General features: G+C 36.2%; 1 protein-coding gene across 7 annotated transcripts in view; it reads right to left on the reverse strand.

Annotated features, from left to right (window-relative positions):
• rhea (Talin_middle and talin-RS domain-containing protein rhea) overlaps window positions 1–18,039 on the reverse strand; it is a 140,465-nt gene that overhangs the window by 105,881 nt on the left and 16,545 nt on the right. For all 7 annotated transcript variants that reach the window (XM_085943319.1, XM_085943321.1, XM_085943314.1 and 4 more), the window contains exon 2: window positions 12,886–13,104. The gene's annotated coding sequence lies outside the window, so the exon portion shown is untranslated. The remainder of the gene's footprint in view (window positions 1–12,885; window positions 13,105–18,039) is intronic.

An 18,039-nucleotide genomic window follows, 5' to 3' on the forward strand; every position in this document is an offset into this window, starting at 1 on the left:
GTTTTTTTTTAATCAATTAAACCTTGCCTAAGCCAAACCATAATAGTTTTGGTATACTTTGGGCGATACGACAAAATTGTGCACGCTTCTTCATTAATACTTATTTGTTTTCGTTGGATTAAGAATAAATAATACACATATTGTTGGTTATTTTTTTTTTTAATTCATTAAGCCCTGCCTAAGCTAAACTATAATAGATAAAAATATTCTTCTATCTATAAAATATAGTTATGTATGATTTAATTACATATTTTATAGATAAACAAATATTTTTTTATTATTATGTACTATGGCTTGGATTAGACAGGGTTTGATTGAATTTTAAAAACTAACAAACACTATCTAAACATTGTAGCCTTAGTTCAGTGAAAACAAATAAACATGACTGAGAAAGTTTATTGTGCACTATTTGTGTCGCATATTAACACCCTACCATCACCCTTCGCCACTGAGACCTTGTGATAATTTCAGAACGCGAAACAGCTTTTTGAAACGGTTAATAATAATTTCGTGTACCCGGCGTCCTCTATTAACAGTGAGAGCATCCTATAAATCGAAATTAAAAGAATAATTGTACTGGCTGACAAATGTCGCTTCGGTCTAATGAAGGTACTACGTTCCAGAGCATAGAACTGACACTAAACTTGAAATGCATCTTGTACAAAACACTAGTAAGACCAGTTATCATGTATGGCACGTGTTGAAACAGTTTTGGGCTCATTTGAGTGGAGCATGCTGGATGGTATTTTCGGACCCATCAATGAGACAGTTGGGGTGGAAACTAAGATACAATTACGAGCTGTACGTTTTGTACAAACGGCATTAAATTGTGCCGCCTTAGATGGCGTGATGGACGAGTCACGCATGAGAAAGAAACTTAAATCCGGGAATAAGGCAGACTAGTAGAGGAAGACCTATTTGCCATCGTACAAGATGGAAGGAGGGATAGTATCGAGTTGGATTTAAAGACCTTAGGGGTGCTAAACTGGAGGGAAGCGGCTTTGGACATACCTGGATTGAAGTAGATGCTGGAGGAGGCCAGGAAGCACACAGGGTTGTAGCGCCGGGAATATTTCTTCTCTTATGAGAAAAATATTTCTAAAGCAGTATTGAAATGAAAACGTTATTAAAACCAACTGGACGTACCGCATGGCTTGTAGTGTTTAAAAAAATGGCCAGAATCTCCGACTTGCTTATTTGACTTCTGTCTTTTTTTTATTGAAATATCTATTGTAAAAAGTAAAATATAATATTTTTATATTCAGTCAATTAGTTGACTGAACCTTAAACATTATTCAAATCCCGCAAATACGACTATTCTAGCACTTTTTTGTTACCCAAAGCCTACCTTCAACGTCATTGTGTGTATTCGTCACCACTGCCGTGAATTAGCGCATAGATATAAGATTGTCTGCTATAATTACTTTTTCCAAACAGCCTACCGCGGCACACACTTTGAAGACCACTGCGAATTCGGTATAAAACAGGTAGGCAACATCACTGCATCAAAAATTAGTATATTTATAATACAAAATATTATTGTTATTAGATACACAATCGTGTATTAATGGCCAGTGGTCTGTAGAAAATAAACCATCTGATAACGACTTCTACTCGAATATCGTTCCGTATAAATTAGCCACTGCACCAAACCGGGCTTCAGAAAAATATAATCCGGCTTGGGTTGAACGCCCTCACTGAGGGGTTAAACCCGGCAGAGAGGGACGGCGATGCAGAAACCTCGCACGCCGGGCAGCGCGCGTCCCTCTCGCACGATCCAACCCCTGCGCGTGCGTCGTCGGGCAGAGTGCACATTTTCACTTGCCGGCTGCGTGGGGTGGACATTTTCATGCGTTTATTTCGCGTTGAGGCAAATAATTCCACGATAACGGCGATGACGCCGATGATAATTGGTGAAATTAAAAGCGTGGGGAAGCATTCATCGAGAAGTGGAATGGCATGAGACAATTTTGAAAAGTTCTGGTAATGTGACGCAGTGGCGAAGGGTGGAGGTAGGCTGTTAAGATCTGACATCAATAGTACACAATAAAGTCTGTCAGTCATACATAATATTTGTTTTCATTGAAATCGAGTCTACAGTTTACAAAAACAAAAACTGGCGTTGGTTAGTTTTTTTAAATTCAATTAAACACTGCGACAACTAAGCCATAATAGATAATAGTCAAAAAATATTCGTTTATCCATAAAATATCTAAAATTATGCCATTAAACCATACATCATTTTGGATATTTTATAGATAGAATAATATTTTTTATTAAGTGTGGTTTCGTTTAGGCAGGGCTTAATGAATTTAAAAAAAACTAACCAACAACATGAGTAATTTGTATTCTTAACACATCTTGAGCGGGAAGGGTATTTCTACCCGCGCGCCGGACCGGTGTTCGTCGGCGGGACGGGTAGAAATACCTTTTACGCCGGCTCTACTTGAAGTGCGGGAAAGGTATTTCTACCCGATTATTGCATACGAATATTTTATGTCAACGGTTTGAAAATGTTTCAAACTACACACACATCTACAAAAAAAAATTATTTACCGTCGATTCATTTAGTTACACACACACTCTTGCGCAGCCCATATGAGAGCTTGTGCGTGATCAGGAAATTTGTTTAGAGTCCTAAATCAGCGAACTATATTTCTGTAGACGGTAAGAATGCTAAAACTATATGCGTCTTCTTTTTACACTTGTTTATTTTTTGATGGGTGAGCAGGAAGACAACATTTTGTGAAATATCGATGTATTCTTTAAACATGGTTTGTTCGCTGTACTGTGAATGCGATTATATGTATATTTTTATGATGTGTGATAAATACATAGGCCTCCTTTTCATACTATAATATTATCCTTTGAGAGCGAGTGTAAAGACGACAATTTGTGATAGAAGGAATGCATTCTTCGCACGTGTTGTAAGTGATATTGTGCGGTGCGATAACGCAGGTATGCGAGCGGAGCAATAAATTATAACATGAGTGGAAACCAATGTTATTTAGATGTCTGTAATCTACTACGATCTATATTGAATATCAGTATTGAATTTTCAGTCTTGAAATACGGCGCTATAGAACGGGTGTGTTTTTACAAGTGAAATATATTTAAGTAATCGATATTTTATTTAATCTTTAAAAAATGGCTTCAGACAATTATGAAAGCGATGACGAAATATTTGCCGATAATTTGTCTGCCTATTCTGGTGAAGATTTACCAGAATTAGGCAGCGACATTGATAGCGACAGCGATAGTGAAGAGTTCCCTCGCACGAGAAGGGTACCAGTGATACCGTTACAAATCAGTGATTCTGAAGACAGTGAAGTGGAGGAAGAGGAAGTCATGGAATGGTCTGAAATAGACAACCCACCGCATATTGAACCATTTTTAGGCAACGTTGGTGTTTGCGTAGCACCAAACAATTCTGAAAATGTGATGGATATAGTTAGTTTATTTATTGGAGATGATTTACTTAGCATGATGGTAGAAGAAAGCAATCGATACCGCACACAAAATGAATCCCGAATCAAGAAAATGAAGAAATCTATCAAATGGAAGCCTGTAAATCTTGGTGAGATGAAAAAATTCCTCGGACTCATTTTGCTTATGGGACAAGTTCGAAAAGACACAAGAGATGATTATTGGTCTACTGATCCGAGTATAGAAACACCAATATATTCTAAAACAATGAGTCGTGATCGTTTTAGACAAATTTGGCAATCGTGGCACTTTTCAAATAACGATATCATTACGGATTCCAGCGATCGCCTTGAAAAGATTAGGCCAATTATGACATACCTAATACCGAAGTTTTCTTCGGTTTATAAGCCTCAAAGGGAACTTTCTTTAGATGAAGGTATTATACCGTGGCGGGGAAGACTTGTATTTAAAGTATATAATGCATCTAAGATAATAAAATACGGTATCCTAGTGCGCATGGTCAGTGAAGCCACTACGGGATACATCTGTAATATGCTCATTTACAGTGGGCAAGGAAGACCACTATTAGACACCATCCAATTGCTTCTTGGTCCGTATTTAAATTTGTGGCATCATGTCTATATGGACAATTATTATAATAGTGTAAAAACCAGTGAAGCACTTTTAGAAAATAAAATTAGGACGTGTGGAACAATGCGAATAAACTGAGGCTTCCCAGAATGTTTTAAACACGTCAATCTTAGTGCAGGACAGAGTATTTTCCGTCGGCGAAAGGATGTATTGTTACAACTCTGGAAATCAAAGAGAGATGTTCGAATGATTTCAACAATACATCCATCTACCATTTTAGAGAGTCACAACACCGATTGGAATACGAGACTACACATTTGGAAACCGCTATGTGTTATCGAATATAATAAATATATGAAAGGGGTTGACCGTGCGGATCAGTATCTCTCTTACTACTCGATCATACGAAGAACAAAAAAATGGACAAAGAGAGTTGTCATGTATTTGTTAAATTGTGCTTTTTTTAATTCTTTTAAAGTTTATAAAGTATTAAATCCGACCAAAAGGCTAACTTACAAACAGTTTTTGCGTAGTATAAGCAAATTTTGGATAGCCGACCATATCGTTGAAACCGACGCAATTTTGGAAGAAGCAGGGCCATCTACATCACGATTACCAAGAAGAGTGGGTAAAAGTGATCATCCTGGTAGGTTATCACTCGATATGAAGAAGCATCGAATGATAAAAATTGTTACAGATGGTAAAAAAAAATACCCACAAAGACAGTGTCGAGTGTGTTCGGTGCACAAAAAGAAAAGTTTGACTAGTTATATGTGTACATTTTGTGACGTCCCCCTACACAGGGGTGAGTGTTTTCATAAATATCATACTTTATCCAAATATTAGAATAATAATTTTTGTGCGGGAATTTATTTATAGTGAATGGAATATTTTTTACGAAACCTTCCTGTAAATATGTGATTAGCACCATGTACTTATGTTATTTTAAACAATTTGTTCTAAAAAGAAACACAGCACTGAGGAGCAATATATGGTGAGTGTGAATTCCAAATTTCATTTAAAAATAACTGATAGTTTGGAAGATAGAGCGATTTTTGTAAAATTCGATTTTATTTCAATTGCCGCTGGTTTTCGCCCGCTGCGTGTACCTGTGAATTTGTACTGAGGCCCGCGCAAAATGTGTTAATTCAACGAAAACAAATAAGTATAGACGAGTATTTTTTGACTATTATTTATTATGACTTGGTTTCGTAGGGTTTAGTTGAATTTAAAAAACTAACCGACACCGTCTGTACCCATATATTGTAGTCTTATTTCAATGAAAACAAATACGTATGACTGACAACGTTTAGTGTACGCTAATTCTAAATTTGAAAAATAAACTGACACGAAAAATAAAGGAATCGTTTATTTTAATCGGGTCGTGAAAGAAACCCAATGATACAAAAAAGTGAAAGTCCTAAAACATCGACAAAATGGCGTTTAGATGAGAAATTAAGTGTGTTATACGATAAACAATCAATAAAAAATTGTAACATTAATTTCGACAAGTTGACAGTTGGCACTGCCACCTGATATTAGTATCTAGTAATTTAATAATTTTCCCAAAGTACCGCCTATAGTACACCAACCAACACAGATGCATTCGTAGGCTATTGCAATAGAGCACTCGATGTATTATCAGCGGTGCTACAATATAGCGATCAAGCGCCACGGGTCTCACATGGCGATGGACCGTGGGAAGAGGCGCGGCATCGTACTTGCCGTAATCTCCAATAATGGAACGTACCAGGGTGAAATAAAAGACGTAGTAGTAGTCTTAGGCATAAAGTCCACTAAAGCAGGCTTGCGGGGCGGGGCGCTCGCGCATTTTCTATGTGAATCATCGAAAATACAACGTAATCAAATATGCCAGCGCACACTGGACTTGACGACGCATTGTGCCCGCCTGCCCCATGAGTCACCATTTTTGGCTTCTCAGCGATACGAATTAACGAAAATACAACGTAGTCCATTCATTGAACACGGCAAGCAAAATCACGCTCCTCGAAGCGTCGTCGATAGACGGACGAGAAGCCATTATTTAAGAACAGTCAACTCTTTGTTTAGTTATTGCGTGTCCGATATTAATTACAAACCCCGAGAAATTTAATAATATTTTTATTTCTTTGTTATGAGAGACGCTGATAATAATAATTATTTTGTGCTCCTTGAGCCCCTTATTACATAGGTGAAGGGTAATGCGCGGGTGGGAGGGGGCCTACTCAGTAGTGAGCGCACCGAACGCATTTTTGGTGGGCTTTATGCCTTAGGTTCCATCTACTGGAATATTTCCAAAGGCGATCGGTAACATGAAAGATATAAGATATTGTAATGCTTCAATTCCAGATCACACTTTGCAATCAGCTGTTGAGCACATTGTATAACATGGCAATGATTGAGCAACAATGACCGGGCAAATCGGGTGACAGGCCACCGGCCGAGGTCTGTCAACATTGCTATTGCTTCCCATAGCGCTGCAGTAAGTAAATCGCGCCCACGCGAATCACAAATCAAGACTTCTCTCTCGGCGCAGAGGTCGACAACGGTTTAATCGTCCAAACCTTGGATACAATTTCCGTTTAATGTCGCACCATAAAATGTACATACAGATCACCTGCTCTAGAACCAGAGGCTCTCTTTTACAAGAGCCGACCCGTCGGATTTTATGGACAACCATGGCAAAATATAAAAATCATTTTTTCCGACCATGTCCGATCCTAATAGGATCGAGAAATGGATGTCAGCCACTTGCTCAACCTATTAGGTCCATACCCTGACTCACACACAAATTAGAAAACAATATGTGGACTTGCCAGATCCAGGATTCGAACCTGAGACCCACGGCATGATAGTCCAACGCTTAAGCCGCGCGGCCACCGTGGGTGTCAAAAATTATTTAGGTACAATGCATAAAATTCAATCCTTCGTGTTAAAACGCTTTAAACAGGCGAAAATAAGGAACATTGTTCAGTATGAATAATCTGAAATATAACAATTGGTTAGTTAAGGCAATATTATATTTGAATGACATGGCTAATATTGTTATAACGTTATTTTGAATAATGTTCCTTATTTTCGCCTGTTTAGAGCGTTGGAGCGGACCCTTTCTTGAGTTGCTCCGCTCCGGGACCTAATACATGCTCCAGCTCCACTCCGTGGTCTGCTCCGCTCCGGGTGAAAAGTTTTAATAAGTATTAAGTATATGTATACAAATGTTAAAAAAATAAGTAAGTAGTTTCAAAATAATCGTCATTTTCATTATTAATTCTATTAAACAAAAACTGATAGCAAATCGTCTCTCATTATTTGCCTCTTCAGTCAAAAAGGTGAGGTTATTTATCACTGGGCAGTGTTGACATATTTCAAATAATTCCAGTGTTGCAAAGTGTCAAAATATATCTACTATTTTCATTAGATTTTAGGACGAAAATTTCATAATAAAAAAACAACCGGAGCAGTGGAGCACTACAAAGTTTTGGTGCTCCGGGTAAAATCTAATTGCTCCAGTACTCCGTGCTCCTGCTCCGAGCTCCGCGCTCCAACGCTCTGGTTTTTACACGAAGGATTGAATTTTATTCATTGTAAATGACTTTTATATTTTGCCGTGGCTGTCTATGAAATCTGACGGGTAGGCTCTTGTAAAAGAGAGCCTCTGCACCCTGGTAGAACAAATTCCAGATGTATTGAATAGTAAAGTTGTGAGTGTGTAGCTGCAGAATAATAGCATACATCTATTGTTTATAAAAATATCAAATTACTTTGCAGTGATATATTCCCAGCGAATCCATTTCCAGTAAACAACTCAGCTAGACCAGCAAGTCGATTTACGAAATTAGAGACGGTGTATTATTACATCATATCACAGCACATTATACCATTACGGTGTATTAGCTGAATAATCATTTTTATAGTATTATATTTTCGTACGACTGCAATAACAAATAATATTTCTTTTCGCTGCTCAATTTAAAACGCTGACTCTATATTTAGTTCAATATGATTATGTAACAGAATTTAATGTTAATGTGTTAATTTTTATTGTATAAATAACGAAGAATAATTTATCTCAATGTCACTCGAATCAGAGTACTTAGCTCGTAACTATCATGTATAATATACTATTGTACCGATACGCTGCTAATAAATCTCACCCTGCTACATCGTAGACTTCATCATCATCGTCCACTACCTACACATCGAACACCACACGAGTGACCCAACAAGTGATATACTGATCAACGCAAGCAAGAGTGACACGGTTGTCAATGACAATATATCAAAATAAAAGTACCTACCTACGTAGCAAACCAAAGATAAAATATCTTATTTAAAACTAAAGTATGTAGGAACTCTAATTGTTTTCAAAATTATTAAAAAGGTTTCCCACGACTGCTCTTAATATCTCCTCAATTGGCGATTGAAGATTGCCACCATTCAAATAAAATAAGTGGGCCGATAGCGTCGCGCTCAAAACATTATTAGAGGTATCAAACATGGCGTCACTTTCGTAAATACCGAATTGCCAATATATATGCGAGTGACGAAAGCAGTTAACAGTATTAACTCCGGCAATTCCTTTTGACATATGGGTGCGAGGACACCAGACCTGTCTTCACAGCGCCTGGCAATGGATACATCGGCCTACGTCAATTTCGCACTCATAAAAAAGATATCACCACGAGCAATTGATTATAATTGATTACCGATTGATACAATAACATTATCAAAGAATTCTCCCAGGTAATAGGATTGATAATTATTACATTTCCGCATTTAACGGCTAACCTCAGATAATACACGCTACCTATTAAAATTAGTATCAACTCCATATTAGGTGATAAAGAGGAAAATAGTCAAACCCACAATATACTCAATATTGCCTAAATATATCTTAGTGGCCGTAATATATACAGTACGACTTTTATAATATAGTCTTCTACGTCACCAAGGAGAAGGAGCAGTGGAGCAATGGGGTTTTACCCGGAGCACCGACAATTTGTAGTGCTCTACTGCTCAGGTGTTTTTTTTTACTATTATTAAATTTTTGTCCTAAAATCCAATGAAAATATTATATTTGATAGTTTGCAACTCAGAAGGTTTCAAATTTTCAACACGAAAGGTTATTTTCAGCACTAAAATTAATTCGAAGTGGCAGATAATGAAAGACGATTTGCTTTCGGACATTTTGTTAAATAGAATTAATAAGAAAATAACGAATAATAGACCTTATTTTAAAACTACTTTTTTTAACATGTACATATAATACCTATTTTTTTCCCCTGAGCGGAGCAGATCCTAGAGCGGAGCTGGAGCAAGTATTACATCCCGAAGCGGACCTGGAGCGGAGCAACTCAAAAAGGGGTCTACTCCAACTCTCTGGTTTCTTTCAGTGTGTGTTAGCTATCGCGTGGCGATGCCTAAACCTTTACGGAAGTAGATGAAATGCATTGTTTCAAATGCATAAGTATTGTGAGGAGAAAGAGACAAGAATGCTTTTAATTCCTCTCAATACAGTATCTGCTATGACAAGTCAGCGCTGTAATGTAGAAGACTAGGTATAAAAGTCACACTGTAATTGAAGGGTTGAAAATCTATATATGGTGTAAGTGCCAAAAAATGATATAAGAAGTTTTTACTTCAATACAATCTACATGCCAAGCCTAATGATATTCTGAAAGGTCTAAGTTCTTAACTACCATTTATGTAACACAAATACATTGAAATATGGGCGGGTTATATGTGCCCCTACATACTACATAGAACGTTTCAATATTGCCCATATTTAAATATTTTATTCTTCCTTTGTTTATTTTATCTTTAGAAGTATGTAATCTTATCATAATATACTGAAGTTATTCTATAACTTTGTAAAAATAAAAATGTTTTCATATATGTATGGTTTTATTCTTTTTTTTGTTATATCTTAGTTTAGCATTTTTGGCACTTAGATCCTATATAATTTCAACCCTTCAATTACTAAATTATTTAAGAACGTAGAACTAATATGCATCATAGATAAACTGCCATATTTTCTGCAATTAAATGATCTACTCCAGATCACGATACAGGGAGATATGGATGGCACTAGAGACGTAGGCAAAATGAGATTCTCCAGGCTATGCAACTGGCAAAGCGTCCAGGGCGTTCGTGATCTGACGCGGCCGGCCAGGATAAGTAGATGTACTAAGTAGACCTACTGCATTTTGGTCGATAGAACTAATAGGTCTAATTTTAAAGAGAGACTATATATAACTTAGTTAAAAAATAATCAACTCGATTGCAATAATATTACTTACTAAGAGGCTATTTTAAAACTGCTTTCTCAGCGAAACCGGTTATGGAATAATTTTATATATTATTATGGAACCGAATTGCTGTTTACGCCGGATATCTGCATAATAAATCCGTTCGACTCAACAAAAATTTTCAATGCCACGTAATACATAATCTCTTCTAAAAAACATTCAAAACAAAAAAACAGCCTTCGGCTATTACCTACCGATCTGCGATCGTTAGTTATAAGGACATTAACGGAGTAAAACCAACGAAATCTCAACTGTTATTAAATTTAGCACTTAAATAAACAAGACACAATTTCCATTCTCCCATACATTACAATATTGTGTGGTATGGGAATATGTGCATGCTGGACATAATGAATAAGGACCAAAAGAACAGACTAACTCGCGCCGAGTGCAAGGAAACTTTAGAAAACATCAAAGATTAATATAAACAATGTGGTAATCCTCTTTGACGCCATACTACGAAAGTCAATACCACCTGACCGAGGCATACCTGTCGGTGAAGGTCTGCGACATGGAATACGCTGTCCTATTTGACAACTCAATCGAGGGCATTCAAGAGACAATCGACAGGCCGCATGACAATTCGTCTCGCGTTGGTTTAAAAATCAACTCAGGTCCCGATACCCGGTGAGGTTACAACACATATAAGTAATATACGATTTTCTAAAAACCTGCGTGTTAGTGATTGCTTCACTGCACAGAACAGATAATAAATATAATTCCGATATACCATATACAATAAATTTTGCCGTAGGGTCTTGAATGTGTGAGTGTCCTATGAAAATGAACCACGCATTATAGACGTGCAATAGTGTGTGTAATGCAAGTGCAATGCAGAAACCGAGAGCAGTTGTCAGTATTCGACGTATGACGTATTCTTGACACGAGTTGAAATTTATCCCGTATTCTTCCTTACTCGAGACCGGTTGCCTGCTTCTCCTTACCCGTTAGGTATTTCAGTTCCCATTATTTTTGAGTTCCCTGCTTCACTGATATTACTACACTATTGCCATTGGGCCAAGTGGCCTATTGTAGCGTTAAAAAGAATATAGTATACACTAAGTATATATACTTATATATTATTTTATTATCCTACTTAATATTCTGCTTTATCGTACGAGAAGACATTACAAACATAGACCCCTACAAACTAAACCATACCGCCCCGCATCACTCGGTCTTAATAGAACGTATCTCGAGGCCCTACATCCAGCAATGCCTCAGGAGCAGATACCCAAGACTGAAGTCGCCACTCACTCAAGTGTACTTTGACTGAGTTGACAGAGATCTCTGATGAAAAGTGCCCATGGGAGAGAGGCCCACGGTGAGCTAACAAAAATAAGCGATTCAAATTAATAAATAATTAAACGCAACAAAATTGGCCTTAGTGGCGACAAGGGTCGGACGGTCCAATGGGCTCAACAGCTGGTTGGACCGATTTAAGCATATCTTTCCTCTCGGAGCGCATTCTCAGACATTCCCAGAGGATGTGGTGTGCAAAGTAATTCCCCGCCACATAGACAGACAAAAGACAGGCTACGAAAAGACAGTTTAAAAGTTTTGAATATTAAATCATTATAGTATGAAAATAATTACAAGATAAAAAGAACTTTTTATATACGTTTTTAAATTTTCTGTTGAATCATATAAACTTGACTTGACTAGCTTAAACGATCAAAAAAATATGTACTTGATAGAAATAATACTGAAATGTCATTTTGACATGTCATATTGATTTCCATAGTAACGCACGTAGGTATATATTAATAATTTAGTTGCTAGGACCCCAGACCCCTAGCAACCAATAATGGTGTCGAAATAACTTTTCATACAAAACAGAATTAACTGAAAATGAATTCAATTATACTTAAAGATGGCTAAAAGTATTCAAAAAAATGCATTGGCATCGTGTTCTGATATATTCTAAAAGTTTCAAATGTCTAGCTAGTCGGGAAGTTAGTTAAAAATCGATTGCAAGATTTGGACCGGACAAAGAACCACCGGACAAATAAGAATACGAGCTAAGAAAAACGTTGTAAAATTAGACCTAGTGTTGAGGTTGGTTTGTCCATCCAAGTATACCTCTCCGTTGTACATCACGCTGGTAACACTATTGTTAAGTTTACACTAGCAACTTCATTGTTAATAATTGCTTAGCAGTTAGCTGGTATGTTTTATAAGTAACACAAGACCGTGAGCATAACATACCAAACAAAATGTTATTTCTTCTCTAGGGTTCCGTGTTCGATTCTCTATGAGGTCACAATAATGGCCCCTATAAGAGGGGGGCTGGCAGGGCTCTACCCTGGGGACCCGGATCGACCAGATAAATACACGCCGCAAATTTGTTATAATTGTAAAAAAAACGCCTGCGAATATCATTTGAAGAAAACTGCTGTAGAAAATCACACTACCCTTAAACTTAGCGATAGATAGTGGGGCCCGCCAAACATCCTCGTCTGGGGGCCGACTTTAGGGTGTGAGGGCCATGGTCCTAGCAACGCAGGGTACTTAGAGCTAGTGGGTATATTAATTACAAATGTCATTTAGACTCTCTTACCTTCAGGTCAAAGTTGTGCAAAGTGTCTTCTTTCTTGAAAACTGCCCAATAAAAATGGTAAAATATTTTTTGTAAGAATAAAATGCTTTTTCTTTAATTATTAATATATTATTCAATTTGGTAAATAAAATTTAAGCGTACTATATATTTATTTTATATCACTGTTTTCTTTTTGATAATATATTTATTTCTCTGTTACACTCGTTGGCACCGGTGGATCTGTGAAAAAAGGTAAACAAATATATATTAATAAAAAAATATTTCGCTACTTCAAAACAACAGTAAGATAAGTCAAAAATTGTAGTTTGGAGATAATGGAACTATCATATTATATAATATGTATCATACAAATCAAATCATTAACTTCACTATACGTTTATTTTGTTTTTTATGCGGTTTATAATAAATAGATAATAATGGTATTATTTTTGTGTAACATTATTAACAGCGGGTTATTTCAGTTATTCCACTGTTGCTTTGAAGTTAGATGACATCTTTTAATCATGGTCCCCACATCTTAAAACGGGCCCCCTACCCATCGCTTGGGTTAAACGCAGTGGGACTTTTTACACAATAGTTTTCTAAATGTTGTTTTTTTGTATTATTTAATAAATCCGCTTGAATTTTATGGAGCTGTCGAATATTGACACACAGTAATCAAAGATGGCATCACACAACTAGACATTTTAAAATCTTATAAATGAAATAGCGCCGCAGGCGATTTTTTTCCCATTAGGGCAAATTTGTGATGTGTGTTTATCTCACTTTATCAGGTCGACCCGCCACGCCAGGGCCCCAGGCTAAAGCCCTGTCAGCCCCCCTTTGTGGGGGCCATGCTTTTAATAAATGCAACATTAGTATTTTTTTAAATCTCATTGATTCATTATGTAGGTAAGTATAACTTTCAGCAATCGAATTGGCATAAAAACCATAAATTTCAAAATTGGGATAAGAATACCCGACCTGGGTATGTGCGAGATTTTTACAAATAAAATTTAAAAGAAACATTCTGACATCCATACAGGAAAAAAATGCTTAAATTCTGATATTCGGATTCTTTTGGTCGGAAGAACAAGGTGTAAAGGAGTGTGCGAGTATTATAGTCTACTAAGGGTGCAAAACACAGTAAAGGTTGGAAACAGCTGTTCTACATATAGAAGATTTTCTTCAATATATTCGTGTCACATAGTAGTTACCTATATTGTAATCGGTAAAAGAACATAATATCTAACTTATAACTAGGGCCCGGATTTATATGCTAGTGCATGTTTTGTTAGGGTGTATGCACAGCTATGGGAGTCGCACAGAAATCCGTTTCGAAAGACGCAGAATCCAAAAATAATATTTTATTGTGCATATAAATGCATATTTTCTAGATGCACTTGCATTTTTAATGGCATCCCCGAGCATTTCATTAATTTATCAGAAAAAGTGAAGTTACCCGGGCACCTTTATTTAAATTTTGCGCTATCACCCCTGTGGACGTTGAGAGATCATTTTCCGCATATAAACAAAAAACTGTCAGATATGCGGAAAATTTAATGCCAGAGAATATTGAAAAAAATATTGTAATTTATTTTTTCGGACAGAGCAAATAGTATTTAGGAATAGTTAAGTGTGTCGTTTTTGTTTTTTTAAGTTGGGCTTAGTTTCCATAGTTTACATTTACTTTTTGCATTTCTTGTTGAATTATTTGTACCTACCTACTTGTAAACTAACTCTTTTGAAAATTGTATTTGATTAACTTTATATTGATTATTTGTGTTTTTTTTTGTTATTGTAGTATATTGCTTAAGATTATTAATTTGTTATTCTATTTTTTATCGGTAATATTGGGTGAAGTGGGTATTTCCAATATTTTTCCATAAAAATGTAAATTTTTAACTGCATATTTCTTTGGTTTTAGTGCATATTTCAATGATTTTAAGTGCATATGTGCATGCATATAATCATGTTTTTTGTTGCATATAAATCCGATCCCTACTTATAACATATCTTGTTATTACTTATTAGTATTCTGGGCCAACATAAATAATATCTTGTCACTTACATACATTTTTCCCGAGAAGAAAAACCACCAACGCCTACCCTTAGCAGAGCTGAACCTTCTGAGGTTTGCTTACATTTGAAATCACAACCCTCTCGCGGGAATACAGAGAAATAAAATTACTGTAAACGAGGCAATATTATGATAGATACATTATTATTAACCTCCCGTGTTTGCAATCCAACAAAAATATTTTATTATTATTGAAGACTGCATAGTCCAGTAGCGAGGGGTGGAGGTAGGCTGTTAAGATTTGACATAAATAGTGCAAACTAAGCTTTGTCAGTCATACTTATGCGTGTTCATTAAACTAAGAATACAATTTGCAGATGGTTCTCGTTAATATTTAAATTTAATTAAACCCTGCCTAAACCAAACCATAATAGTTTAGGTATGCTATTGGCGATCCGACAAAAATAGTGCACACTTTTACAGTCATACTAATTATTTATTTTCGTTGAATTAAGAATACATATTATTTCATTATGGTGGTGCGTTAGTTTTTTAAAATTCAGTAAGCCCTGGTTAAACCAAACCATAATCATTACAAAGAATCTAAAAAATATCTAAAATTATGTATAGTTTAATAACGTATTTTTTTTACTATTATCTAATATGGCTTGGATTAGGCAGGGTTTACACACTATTGTAGTGTTAGTTCAATGAAAACAAATATGTCTAACTAACAAAGTTTAGTGTGAACTATTTATGTCGGACCTTAACAGCCTACCTCCACCCTTCGCTACTGAAGATACAAATTATAATATCATTTTTAGAATGGAGTGTAGACGATCAGACCACATCGCCGGATAATTCTCATCCTCCAATGGTATCCAAGAGATGGTAAAAGACGAAAAGGCCAACCCAATCGATGTGTAGGTAAACTAAAGTGTAGCAGGAGACCGTTGCAGCGAGGCTAGTGGAAACGAGGAGAGGCCGATGGTGATGGAAAACAAATAAGTATGACTGACAAAGTTTAGTGTACACTATTTATATCGAATCTTAACTGCCTACCTACACCCTTCGCCACTGCGTATTTCCACAGTAAACATAACACAGCAATTACAATATCTAATATTAAATTCAATTATATTTTATTTAACATGCATGACCACAACATAACAATGGTAATTTAACCGGGTCATACATTTGAATAGATAGGACGTATGTCCAGAATCCTGAACTCATGTAGACGTGTGACAGCTGATAACGCTATCACATACCAGAATACTATATTTATAAAACAGAAGCTCGCATCCCAACTGAACATAATACATATTATAATTTTAATTAAATGAATCACTATTTGCGGTTTGCACTACGCAGCTATCAGGGTTTTGACCTGGCATAATAAATACATTATAAAACCATCGTATTCAATACAAAAATAACGTTTGATCAATTTACGTTTTACGTAATTTCTTCTTCTTTTTCTTTCGACCATGTCTGATCCTAATAAGATCATATGGGCCTCCACAGAGTGGAGGTTTTTTGTATTAACAGATTTTGTTTTTACGAGAAATGGATGTCAGCCACGTGCTCAACCTATTAGGTCCATACTCTGACTCATACACAAATTGAAAAACAATATGTGTACTTGCCAGACCCAGGATTCGAACCTGGGTCTGGGACCCGCGACGCTATAGTAATTATTATTAAACTAGCAAATACAGCCAGGTGGCAGTACCACATGTCAACATTCACATACGTTTTCTACATGTCTTGCACTCTCTCATATGTTTACGTGTATGTAGGTATATTTTATATTCATGTATTTAAATAAAAACAAAGCATACTTAAATTGAAAAAAGCTGGTCTTAATCAAAGTCAAATAAAAATACCTACACATTTGTACAATATTTAAATTAACAAAACATAAACAATGTTATACTCACAATAAAATAAAATTTCGAAAACAAAATACACCAGTGGCGAGGGGTGGACGTAGACTGCTAAGATCCGACATAAATAGTGCACACTAAACTTTGTCAGTCATACGTATTAGTTTTCATTGAACTAAGACTCGCAGATGGTGCTGGTTCAAAATCATCAAACCGTAATAGTTTAGATATGCGATGGGCGATCTGACAAAAATAGTGCACACTTTTTTGTTTTCGTTTAATTAAGAATACGTATTACAGATGGTGTTGGTTAGTTTTTTTTAATTCATTAAGCCTTGTCTAAAGCAAACCATAACAGATAAAAAATATTCTTCTATCTATCAAATATTTAAAACTATGTATTATTTATTGACATACTTTTAGATATTTTATAGATAGACAACTGGGTATTTTTTGATTATTATCTATTTTGGGGTGGTATACGCAGGGTTTAATTGAATTTTAGAAACTAACCAACAATATTTGTAATTTATAGTCTTAGTTCAAAGAAAACAATTACGTATGACTGACAAAGAATAGTGTGCACTGTTTGTGTTGAATCTGAGAAGCCTACCTCCACCCTTCGCCAGTGATACCTATGTATCGTATGACATGTAGGTACAGGAAACAGATTTTTTAAAATAATGTAAAACAATGTCTAAAAATTCCATTATAATATTATGTAAATAAAAACAAAACATATTTTTTAATATATGTGGCAAAGAATTTTCCAGTTGAAACATTACGCGATAAAAACTGCGGTCAAAAAAGTGTGGACAAAGAATGTTTCGAGACCCGATAATTATTCCATTCGTCTTGACTTTTCTCCGTACATTAACATACGCGCTTATGGTTTGACACTGAAACTAGATGGCTTATAAATCGACTGAGGGTTATGTTCACTTATGTATGAATACAAGTACATATATACCTGTGTTATAAAAGATAACGTAGGTATACAAATAATATAAAAGAAAAACGGACGTACGCGCAGGAAAGCGAGGGGTCCGCAGATAGAGTAGTTACCAAAAACACGGATCGAAGAAATAAACGGAAAAGTGAGGCAAAAAGAAAAAATAAAGAATAAAAACACGCGAGAGAGTCTGACAGCGGAACATAACTCGAGATGCTGAGAAGTAGGCGTGCGAGCGGGGGCCGGGGTGGCAGGCGTCGATCGGGACGTCGTTGCCGGCGTCGTCGGCGCCTCGGCGCCAGCCCGGCAGGCGT

This window comes from Rhyacophila brunnea, unplaced genomic scaffold (assembly GCF_057557595.1).
Source record: "Rhyacophila brunnea isolate RB1 unplaced genomic scaffold, BYU_Rbru_1.0 scaffold_15, whole genome shotgun sequence".
NCBI classification, from domain to species: Eukaryota; Metazoa; Arthropoda; class Insecta; order Trichoptera; family Rhyacophilidae; genus Rhyacophila; species Rhyacophila brunnea.